The sequence below is a fragment of the Phyllobates terribilis genome, unplaced genomic scaffold, assembly GCF_046119375.1.
Source record: "Phyllobates terribilis strain yellow unplaced genomic scaffold, ASM4611937v1 Scaffold_347__1_contigs__length_1996218, whole genome shotgun sequence".
NCBI lineage: Eukaryota > Metazoa > Chordata > Amphibia > Anura > Dendrobatidae > Phyllobates > Phyllobates terribilis.
In genome coordinates, this window is record NW_027363107.1 from 1800710 (window position 1) to 1813230 (window position 12521).

Consider the following 12521-nt stretch of genomic DNA (forward strand, 5'->3'; position numbering starts at 1 on the left):
ATTAACAAAAAACACCTGAAAAGGCTTCTTACACATTTAAAAAGGTCCCTTTGTCTGTTTCAGTAGGCTCCACAATCATGGGGAAGACTGATGACTTGACAGATGTCCAGAAGGCAGTCATTGACACACTCCACAAGGAGTGTAAACCACATAAGGTCATTGCTAAAGAAGCTGGCTGTTAACAGAGTGCTGTATCCAAGCATATTTATGGAAAGTTGAGTGGAAAGAAAAAGTGTGGTAGGAAGAGGTGCACAAGCAACCGGGATAACCGCAGCCTTGAAAAGATTGTTAAGGAAAGGCCATTCAAACATTTGGGGAAGATTCACAAGGAGTGGACTGCTGCTGGAGTCATTGCTTCAAGAGCCACCACACACAGACGTATCCAGGACATGGGCTACAAGTGTCACATTCCTTGTGTCGAGCCACTCATGACCAATAGACAACGCCAGAAGCATCTTACCTGGGCCAAGGAGAAAAACACCTGGACTGTTGCTCAGTGGTCCAAGGTGTTGTTTTCCGATGAAAGTAAATTTTGCATTTAATTTGGAAATCAAGGTCCCAGAGTCTGGAGGAAGAGTGGAGAGGCCACAATCCAAGCTGCTTGAGGTCTCGTGTGAAGTTTCCACAATCGGTGATGGTTTGGGGAGCCATGTCATCTGCTGGTGTAGGTCCACTGTGTTTTATCAAGACCAAAGTCAGCGCACCCGTCTACCAGGACATTGTAGAGCCCTTCATGCTTCCCTCTGCCGACAAGCTTTATGGAGATGGAAATGTCATTTTCCAGCAGGACTTGGCCCCTGTCCACACGGCCAAAAGTACCAATACCTGGTTTACACAACAGTATCACTGTGCTTGATTGGCAGCAAACTCACCTGACCTTAACCCCATAGAGAATCTATTATAGAGAATCTATGGGGTATTGTCAAGAGAAAGATGAGAGACACCAGACCCAACAATGCAGACGAGCTGAAGGCTTCTATCAAAGCCACCTGGGCTTCCATAACACCTCAGCAGTGTCACAGGCTGATCGCCTCCATGCCACATTGCCGCATTGATGCAGTAATTGATGCAAAAGGAGCCCCGACCAAGTATTGAGGGCATTTACTGAACATACATTTCAGTAGGATAACATTTCAGATTTTAAAAACATTTTTCAAGCTGGTGTTATAAAGTATTCTAATTTACTGAGATAATAGCATTAACAGAAATAAACACTTGAAATAGATCACTCTGTCTGTAATGACTCTATATAATATGAGTTTTACTATTTGTATTGAAGAACTGAAATAAATTAACTTTTTGATGATATTCTAATTTTGTGAGAAGCACCTATAGTATGCTATATGCCCAATTTTAACAAATGTACTGCAATTTTTGCTGAATGTGTTCAGAAATGTACAGATGTGTAAGCAGACAAATGCAGAGACTTAGGCTATGTGCCCACGATGCACAAAAGCTCCGGATTTTTCCTGAGCGTTTCTGCATCTCGCTGGCAGAAAAAACGCATGCGGATTGTACATGCGGATTGTACATGCGGATTGTACACGCGGATTGTACACGCGGATTGTACACGCGGATTGTACATGCGGATTGTATATGCGGATTGTACACGCGGATTGTACATGCGGATTGTATATGCGGATTGTACACGCGGATTGTACATGCGGATTGTATATGCGGATTGTACACGCGGATTGTACACGCGGATTGTACATGCGGATTGTACATGCGGATTGTATATGCGGATTGTACACGCGGATTGTACATGCGGATTGTATATGCGGATTGTACATGCGGATTGTATATGCGGATTGTACACGCGGATTGTACACGCGGATTGTACATGCGGATTGTACATGCGGATTGTATATGCGGATTGTACACGCGGATTGTACACGCGGATTGTACGTGCGGATTGTATATGCGGATTGTACATGCGTTTTTCCTGCCAGGGACATGCAGAAGTGGAGCGTTCTTCACATGCATTTCCACATGCGGGTTGTCAAGCGCTTTACAAGCGATTTTAGCATCACTTGGAAAGTGCTTGTCAACTTGGTCACACTATAGAAATCCATGAAAACGGCATGGATTTATATAGTGTGACCCCAACGACTGGTTAAAAATAAAAAAATAAATCTATACTTACCTTCTGATGGCCCCCGCAGTCTCGCTTCGCTCCGTCCTGGCTGCCGGCAGATCGCGGTACACTGAAGGACCTGCCGTCACATGACTATGACGTCAGCGCTGGTCCTTCAGTCCATCGTGAGCTGCCGACATGGGAGGATGAGCGCAGCGGGGGCCGTCAGAAGGTAAATATAACATTTATTTTTTATTTTATTCTTTTTTTTGACAGGTTCTATGGTACCCGGGTCCGGAGGAGAGTCTCCCATCCTCCACACCCGGGTACCATCCGCACATTGAACGCATGTATTCCGCATGTGCTTATCTAGTGAAGCGGAATCCATGCGTTCCAATGCAAGTCAATGGCCAGGAAAACGCTGCGCTTCCGCAAAATAATTGGTAGTGCTGCGTTTTTTTCCGCAATGATAATCCGCAGCGGAAATTTCCGCAGCATGTGCACAGCACATGCGGACTATCATTGGGGAACATGGCAGACCTTCTAACATGCGTCTTTAAGCGTTTCTGCAGCGTTTTTGCCATGCGGAAACGCTTAAAATACGCGTCGTGGGCACACAGCCTTAGGCTATGTGCCCACGTAGCGTTTTTGTAGCGTTTTTGCGGCATTTTTACGGCCGCAAAAACGCTTGTAAAACAGTCTGCCATGCAAAGCCATGTGAATTCGGATGTGCTCTGCACATGATGCGCTAATTTGCGCGCCGAATTCGCATTACTTTGCAAAACGCAGCATGACCATTTCTACTGCGATTACGCTGAAGCTTATTCGCGATGCGTGTGGTATCTGGGAGGAAGACGAGACTACAACTCCTCTTCATCCCGGCTACCACGCGGTGAAAAAAAGAAATAAAAAAGTTAAAAACAAACAAAACCTGTATATTCACCTCTCCGGCGGCCCCCGGTCTGCTCTCCGGTCTCCTCCGGTCTGCTGTCTGTACTGTCAGGACCTGCGGTGACGTCATTTAGTCAGGTGATGGTCGCATGACCGCTGACGTCGGCATCAGGTGATGGTCGCGTGGCCATCAGCTGACTAAATGACGTCACCGCAGGTCCTGACCGTACACTGCAGGACGCTGAAGAGAGAAGACGCGGCCGGGAGCAGACCGGAGGAGACCGGAGAGCAGACCGGGGGCCGCCGGAGAGGTGAATATACAGTTGTTTTTTTTTATTTATTAACGTTTTGATTCTTTTTTTTACTATAGATGCTGCATTTAAAGCATCTAAGTTGTTCACACATTATAGATCCATGTCGGTTGCATGGATTTATATTGTGTGATCAACTTGTCAAGCACTTTTCCAAGTGATGCTCAAAATCGCTTGGAAAATTGCTTGAAAAAATGCATGTGAAAACGCTTCTCTCTAGCAGAAAAAACGCATGTAAATCTGCATGAGAGAGGCAAAAACGCTCTGCATCAAATCTGCTAGGTGTGCACACAGCCTTATAGCTGGTTTTGCTCTGAGCTGAGATGTCCGGGCTGAATAATGCTCTGGGAGCAGAACCCATCAGCAGAATCTGTCTGTTTCCTGCCTTGTAGCAGTGGATCCCGGCTATTTAGCTCACAGAGCATTGTCTACACAAGATACAATTGTATCCAATTTTCAGCTGGGAACAGGACTATGGACAAGTATTGCAGCAACTGCATTTGTGATAGGAAATGTTGATCAATCTAGATTTTCTTCAGTGTTCTTATTCATTGCAGAAAATCTTAAAAAAGCCGAGGAATGTGGGCAACATGGTGGGTCAATGATTAACTCTGTGGGGCTGGGTTCATATAATAGCAAGGACAACATCTGCAAGGAGTTTGTATGTTCTCCCTGTGTTTGTGTGGGTTTCCTCCGGGTTCTCCGGTTTCCTCCCACACTCCAAAGACATACTGATAGGGAATTCATATTGTGAGCCCCAATGGGGACAGTGATGATAATGTCTGTAAGGTGCTACAAAATCTAACGGCGCTATATAAGAGAGTAAAATAAATATATAACTAAATAAAATGAATGTATTAAAAGGCTAAGATTGCAAAGAGCTTGTAAAAACAAGAAACTTTGCAATTTCCTTCTTATTCAAAATCTTCTCTGTTCTCAAGAAGGAAAAGATTTTTAATTCTGCAGTGTACAGCTCATTGCTATGGTTACTGACCACCTGAGAAGTGGCCGGTCTCCTTGGCAAGAAGCGCTCACTTGCAGACTGGTGGACTTCAGTGCCCCTGTGCCTGTCCCATTCTGCAGAGGCAAAGCCGCCTCTGCCCGCAGAATGCAAGAGGGCACAATTCAGACAAGCGGCTCAGCCAAGCCACCGGCCAGAACTGTAAATCTTCAGCTTCTGATGAGAGGAACACAAGACCACCCCTTTAATAAAGGAGTAGAGCAGAACTCATACAGTGATTAGTGGGGGTCTGACACCTGAAATCCCCAGACATCAGCTACTTCTGCAAGATGATGTACACAGTGTTAAGAGCTGGAATAGCACAGCTCCGCACACTGTGCAATGGCTGGTTTCAGGTACTACAGCTCAGATCACAATCATTTCAATAGGAGCTGCAGTACCAAGATCGGCCACTACACAGTGTACAGCGCTGTGCTGTTTGGGCTCTACGCTGAGTATTTCCAGCTGCTGTCTTATTGGTGAGAGGGCCGTGTGTTGGAACCTCACTGATCTGATATTGATGACCAGGGTCGGACTGCGGTGTCTGGGGCCCACAGGGGAAATTAACTCTAGGGGCCCACCTACAGCAAGATGCAAATATCTGTTATCCGCTCTCGCTGTTATAGTGGAGCATTGACTGGCGGCTCCTGCACATCTACTGGGCGACACTCTAACTGGGATGGACATGTTTGCATTAAAGGGCTTCTTTGGTTAAAACTAGTGTTGAGCGAGTATGTTCTGTTAACCCTTTCGGCGAGTATGCTCGGGCCGAGCTCCGAGTATTTATAGCTGCTCGGTGATATGGTTGAATCGCTCCCGTGTGCATGATTTGCGACTATTTGACGGTTTTAATACATGTGAGGAATGTGTAAGAAATAGATATTCCTCACATGTATTAACCCCTTAAGCCGCGGAGCATTTTCCGTTTTTGCATTTTCGCTTTTTGCTCCACTTGTTCCCAGAGCCATAGCGTTTTTATTTTTTGGTCAATATGGCCATGTTAGGGCTTATTTTTTGCGGGACGAGTTGTACTTTTCAACGCCATTACTAGTTTTACCATGCCGTGTACGGGAAAACGGGAAAAAAATTCCAAGCGCCGTGAAATTGCAAAAAAAGTGCAATACCACTGAGGTTTTTTTTTATGTTTTTTACCACGTTCACTGAATGCTAAAACTGACCTGCCATTATGATTCTCCAGGTCATTACGAGTTCGTAGACACCAAACATGTATAGGTTCTTTTTTATTTAAGTGATGAAAAAAAAATCCAAAATTTGGTAAAAAAAAAAAAAAAAAAAAAAATGGTGCCATTTTCCGAGACCCGTAGCGTCTCCATTTTTCGGGATCTGGGGCAGGGTGAGGGCTTATTTTTTGTGAACCGAGCTGAAGTTTTTATAGATGCTATTTTGGGGTAGATCCAATGTTTTGATCGTCCGTTATTGCATTTTATTGCAATTTTACGGTGACCAAAAAACGTAATTCTGGCGTTTAGAATTTTTTTGTCATTACGCCATTTACCGATCGCATTAATTCTATTTTTATATTGATAGATCAGGCGATTCTGAACGCGGCAATACCAAATATGTGTATGTGGGGTTTATTTTATGATTTTATTTTGAATGGGGCGAAAGGGGGGTGATTTAAACTTTTAAATTTTTTTATTTTTTTTCATATTTTTTAAAACTTTTTTTTTCACTTTTTGCTTGCTTCTGTACTCTACATAGGAGACTTGAAGCAGCAACTGTCCGATCGCCTCTGCTACATACAGGGAACCAGCAGATCCCCTGTATGCAGCAGAAATGGTCCTGTCCTATGAGCACCGACCACTAGATGGCGCTCATAGCAATTCCACCCGCGCCTGTTGCGGGCACATGTCAGCTGTAAGAATCAGCTGACATGTGCTTGGTTCAGTGCGGGCTCAGCGCCGGAGCCCTCACTGAACCGGAGGATAACGACATGCGCGTACTAATACGTGACATGTCGTTAAGGGGTTAAAGCTGTCAAACAGTTGCAAATCATGCACACGGGAGCGATTCAACCATATCACCGAGCAGCTGTAAATACTCGGCGCTCGGCCCGAGCATACTCGGACAGAACATACTCGCTCAACACTAGTTAAAACAAGTTATCACCGATCCATGGGCTCTACAGGATAGGTGATCACTTATTGAGCATTTGTGTCCGAACATTGGAAAACGCACCTATCGGAAGAATGGGGAAGTTTTATCCCTGACAGAACACTTATCCCTATTTTAAAATGCTGCGGCAGGTGGGACGTCTGACCGCAGCTCTATTCATTCTCTTAGAGACTTGCAAAAAAGAGCAGCGCTCACAGCCACTGAGAGAATGAATGGATCAGTGGTCGCATCTCACATGCCGCTCCAGTCTAATGGGGAGAAAAGCTCCACATTCTGCCGGTGTGTGCAAGCAGTCAGACCCCCACCAATCAATATTATCAATGATCCTGTGGAGAGGTGATTACTTGTTTTCACCGGAGAACCCCTGTAAGTGCATCTCTGCCGCTCTGGTCCAAGTATTTAATCGCTAAGGCCACGGCCCTACTATCAGTATTCGGTCAGTATCCAGTCAGTATTTTTTCTCAGGAGTGGGAGCCAAAACAGGTGATGAACAATCAGAGAAAAGGTATAATAGAAACAAGTCACCAATTCTGCATTTATCAACCATTCCTGGTTTCGGCAGCCACTCCTGAGAAAAATACTGACCAAATACTGATGGTGGGGCTGTGGCCTAATGGAAAAAAATCTTTTCCTAGTTAAGATCAGCGAGAACAAAATGACCGCCATACACAGCACAGTCCACTATATCAACACCAATAATACCACATACAAAAGGGACAAATATCGCCACACCTTGACTAGATCACATATTACCACTACATAGTGACTGAATAATACCACATACAAGGAACAAATATGGCCAAACTATGACCAGACCATATATTACCACCCCAAGGTGACCAAATACTACAGTACTGATCATGAATACAAAACCACAAAACTAACAACACTGTTATTACCACCAGCGACATTATACACAGGAGCTCTGTATATAGTGCCAGTGTACAGGTAACACAGTGATCACCAGTGACATTATAGACAGGAGCTCTGTATATAGTGTATAGGTAATACAGTGATCACCAGTGACATACACAGGAGCTCTGTATATACTATATACACACGTGGTCAAAATTGTTGGTACCCCTCGTTTAATGAAAGAAAAACCCACAATGGTCACAGAAAAAACTTGAATCTGACAAAAGTAATAATAAATTAAAAATCGATGAAAATGAACAAATGAAAGACAGACATTGCTTTTCAACCCTGCTTCCACAGAATTTTAAAAAAATTAAACTCTTGAAATAGGCCTGGACAGAAATGATGGTACCCCTGAAAATAATGTGACAAAAGGGACATGTTAAATCAAGTTGTGTCCACTAATTAGCATCACAGGTGTCTACAATCTTGTAATCAGTCAGTGGGCCTGTATATAGGGCTACAGATACTCACTGTGCTGTTTGGTGACATGGTGTGTACCACACTCAACATGGACCAAAGGAAGCAAAGGAAAGAGTTGTCTCAGGAGATTAGAAAGAAAATTATAGACAAACATGTTAAAGGTAAAGGTTATAAGACCATCTCCAAGCAGCTTGATGTTCCTGTAACTACAGTTGCACATATTATTCAGAAATTTAAGATCCATGGGACTGTAGCCAACCTCCCTGGACGTGGCCGCAGGAGGAAAATTGATAACAAATCAAAGAGACGAATAATATGAATGGTAACAAAAGAGCCCAGGAAAACTTCTAAAGAGATTAAAGGTGAACTTCAAGCTCAAGGAACATCAGTGTCAGATCGCACCATCCGTCGTTGTTTGATCTAAAGTGGACTTCATGGGAGACGACCAAGGAGTACACCATTGTTGAAAAAAAATCATAAAAAAGCCAGACTGGAATTTGCCAAACTACATGTTCACAAGTCACAAAGCTTTTAGGAGAATGCCCTATGGACAGATGAGACAAAAATGGAAGTTTTTGGCAAGGCACATCAGATCTATGTTCACAGATGGAAAAATGAAGCATATCAAGATAAGAACACTGTCCCTACTGTGAAACATGGAGGAGTCTCTTTTATGTTTTGGGGCTGATCTGCCGCATCTGGCACAGGGTGTCTTGAATCTGTGCAGGGTACAATGAAATCTCAAGACTATCAAGGGATTCTAGAGAGAAATGTGCTGCCCAGTGTCAGAAAGCGTGGTCTCAGTCGCAGGTCATGGGTCTTGCAACAGTATTATGACCCAAAACACACAGCTAAAAACACCCAACAATGGCTAAGAGGAAAACATTGGACTATTCTGAAGTGACCTTCTATGAGCCCTGACCTAAATCCTATTGAGCATCTTTGGAAAGAGCTGAAACATGACGTCTGGAAAAGGCAACCTTCAACCATGAGACAACTGGAGCAGTTTGCTCATGAGGAGTGGCCAAAATACCTGTGGAGAGGTGCAGAAGTCTCATTGACAGTTACAGGAGTCGTTTGATTGCAGTGATTGCCTCAAAAGGTTGTTCAGCAAAATATAAAGTTAAGAAGAACCATCATTTCTGTCCAGGCCTGTTTCATCAGTTTATTTATTTTTTTTTATTCTGTGGAAGCAGAAAAGCAATGTCTGACTTTCATTTGTTCATTTTCATAGATTTTTAATTTATTATTACTTTTGTCAGATTCAAGTTATTTCTGTGACCATTGTGGGTTTTTCTTTCATTAAACGAGGGGTACCAACAGTTTTGACCACGTGTGTAGTGTAAGTGTACATGTGTGTCACCCTGGCCTGGATGCCACAAGTGTAATTAAAGCTGTGTCTGAGAGCAGGGGGGAGGTTCTCTAGTCAGGGGAACATTAGCATGCAATGCCTCCTGTCTCAGGCCAGTAGGGGGAGCAGGCTGCCCCTATAAAAGCTGGTGCTGAGGGCAGGGTTAGAGAGAACCCAGATGACCTGTCTCAGGACTGAGACGTGTCTCAGCAGAGCAGGGACAGACAATTGCACTGCACCTAAGAGGAAGTGTGGCAGGTGGAGAGCCACAAGCCAGAGACAAGAGGCGAAGAGAGCCTGTCTTGGCAGATAACAGACTTAATCTACCAGAGTTTGGTGTCTGAGGCTGGAAGGATTCCACATCCCCCAGCAGAGAACCAGTCCGCAAGGGACTGTATATTCCTTGGCCTAAGAAGCCTGGAGGCCCTGCCACAACAGAAGGGACCAGTAAAGCCATACAAGGCTGGGAGCAGAAAGGAACCCACGTCGCAGGCCATACAGGCGAGAAAACATGGAAAGCTCGGAAACGTGGGCTGTTACCCTATCAGGAGGAGATAGCCAGAAGGAGCGCAGAAAGCACGGTAGGCCTACACCCTCACCCTGACCAGGGCCAATTTCCCCGTTGCTCTCAGACATCCAGGTCCCCTCCTAGCCGGGACTGTTTGTGGGTCAGTTTACCTGTTTAGTAAAGACCCTGGACTGCAACCTGTTGTCTGTGTGCTCCTTGCTCCTCCAGCACTATCAGCACTGGGACTCCCACTACCATCACTCCCAACATCCATTATACTGCCCTGGGGCCGCACTCTTCCCGTGGAGAGTCACACTACCCTAGCTGCACACCTCATCAGCCCCAGCGGTCTGCATGCAGCGGCGGTTCCTAATAACCGCAATCCATGGGTGGCGTAGTCGGACATTATCAGCAGAACATAGCAGACTACCATTGGCCTGACCACCCTGAGCCACGGAACCGGGTCGCCACTACTACCCCCATCGTCTCCCTATTGCCCGGATCCGAGTGCCGCACGGCCCAGGGGGCTAGTCAGCTTTGGCGTAGTCGGCAGGATTTCGTGCCCGCAACCACCGGGTACTGCGTGCCTCAAAAAGACTTTTATAACTTACCTGTGGCAAAGTTTCCCGCCGTCCGGAGTCTTTTCCCGCCATCCGGAGCCGATTCCCGCCATCGGACGCCATCTTGGACCGTTTCCTGCCGTCTTCTGCCGCCTTCCCGCCATCCGCAGCTGCTTCCCGCCATCGGACGCCATCTTCAGGACGCCGCGCGGGAAGAAGAGGGGCGTGGACGTCAAAACCGCGCGAGATCCGAAGCTCCGCCCCACGCACCGACGCTGCGCAAGGTCCTGGAAGGGAGAGAGAGCGACGCTGACGTCATCAGGACGCGACGCCAGGTCCTCGTCCATAGCAGCAGCAGCGGAGCCGCGGCCTACAGAAGAGGATCGTCGGAAGGTAGGCCACGCGGAACTAGGGGGGGAGGAAGATGACGAACACAGAGGCGCCCACTACCACCAACGCAACTGCAGCAGCGGTGATGCCCTTTTCCTTGCCCTACATCCCTGGAGCGGCCTGGCTGCCCAAATACTCAGGGGAGCCCCATGCCCTAACTGACTTCAAGGAAAGGCTATACAGTTTCTTCCACGTTTACCCCCTGACAGAGGAACAGAAGGTCAGCATATTAACAGGGCAGTTAACTGGCGCAGCCCAGCGGGAGGTAAAATCATGGCCCACTGAGGAGAAAAGGACTGTGAAGGGTATTCTGGCCCGGCTGCGGGGTACCTTTGACACACGTACCTCCGCTGAGATTAAAATGAGGTTCTATGGATGTAAGCAGCGGGCACAGGACAGCATCAGAGACTATGCCCTAAATCTGCAGGAAGCCTTGAGGGCTATTCAACAAACTGACCCTGGCAGTGTGCAGGAAACGGATAAGCTGCTAACAGAACAATTCATAGAAGGTCTGCTGTCTAGCGCCCACAGGGCCCAACTGCGCCTCATGTTCTTTCAGAACCTCGACCTGACCTTTGCCCAATTTAAGGACAGGGCCATAAGGGTGCTCCGTGAATCTGCAACCAGTGGCGCTATAAACCCCCGGCGCCCTGCTATCACTTACCACCAGGAGGCGGCGCCCTCCTCTATGGACTCCGTGGAGGCTGATGCACAGGCCCTGAACCAAGCCCCGTCGAAAGATCTGCACCAACAAGTCCAGGAGCTGACCAGGAGCGTCGCGGCGTTGACCAGGACCGTCCAGGCGTTGCAAGTGGACCCGTCAAGACCCATCGAGCTGGCTTCAAGTCCGGAAGATGTCCCATGGCGTCGACAGAGGATGGACAGCCCATTTGCCGTCGATGCAACCAGCCCGGACACATTTCCAGGTACTGTAATTTAAACGGGTCCAACCTGGGGCAGAGGGCCAACCCCCAGGCATAAGATCACCAGGCCCTTACAATTGGCGTAATAAGTACGTTGGGGGGCGCCCGGTTTTACCCGTGGTGCTGGACGGTATCCCCATGAGCGCCTTGCTGGATACTGGGTCACAAGTAACCACTATCCCTTATGTACTTTTTAAGCAGTATTGGACTGATGCTGATATCACACGGTATCCAGACGGTAACTTGAGCATCATCGCCAGTAATGGCTTACCCGTGCCGCAGATGGGGTTCAAGGAGATGACCATTAAGATTGGTAAAGTTGAACTACCGGCACAGGGAGTGATTATTGTGGACATTGACCGTCGTGAAAGTCACCCTAAAATAACTGTGGGTACTAATGTAATTGAAAATTGTCTTTCAGAGGTAATTGTAATCTTACAACAGGTGGCGGTGAATGCTAGTTCCAGCCAACAGAGAGTCCTCAACAAGGAGATAAAGGCCCTGATGAGACGGCAGCAGGTAGAACTGTCTGGTGGTGAGATCGGTAGCGTAAGACTGAGTGACCCATTCCCCATTTCCATGCCTCCCAAAAGTGAAATGATGATCTGGTGTCGGACTGCAATCGGGTTGAGAGGTAGAGACTACCAAGCCATGGTAGAACCCGTGTACTCAGACAGCAGGCCCACCATTTTGACAGCCCGGGGGGTGGTTGATGTCCGTCATGGGAGGGTGCCCGTCCGCATCCTCAACATTGGGGAGAGGGAGGTACACTTACCCAGGTACGCTACACTCGCCAAGCTGTTTGTGGTCGAACACAAAGCTATCAGGGCCGTGGAACCCTTGCCTCCATCTCCTCAGGCGGAGGGTAATGGCTCCCAGAAACAAAAGGAGGACTGGTGCCAGAAACTCCACGTGGGTGCTGACTCCACTCCCCTGCACCAAAAACAAGGAGTCTACCGGGTGGTACAGGAGTACGAGAGAGTCTTTAGTAAGCACCCGCTAGACTTCGGCAGAGTAAAGGGGATAGAACACCACA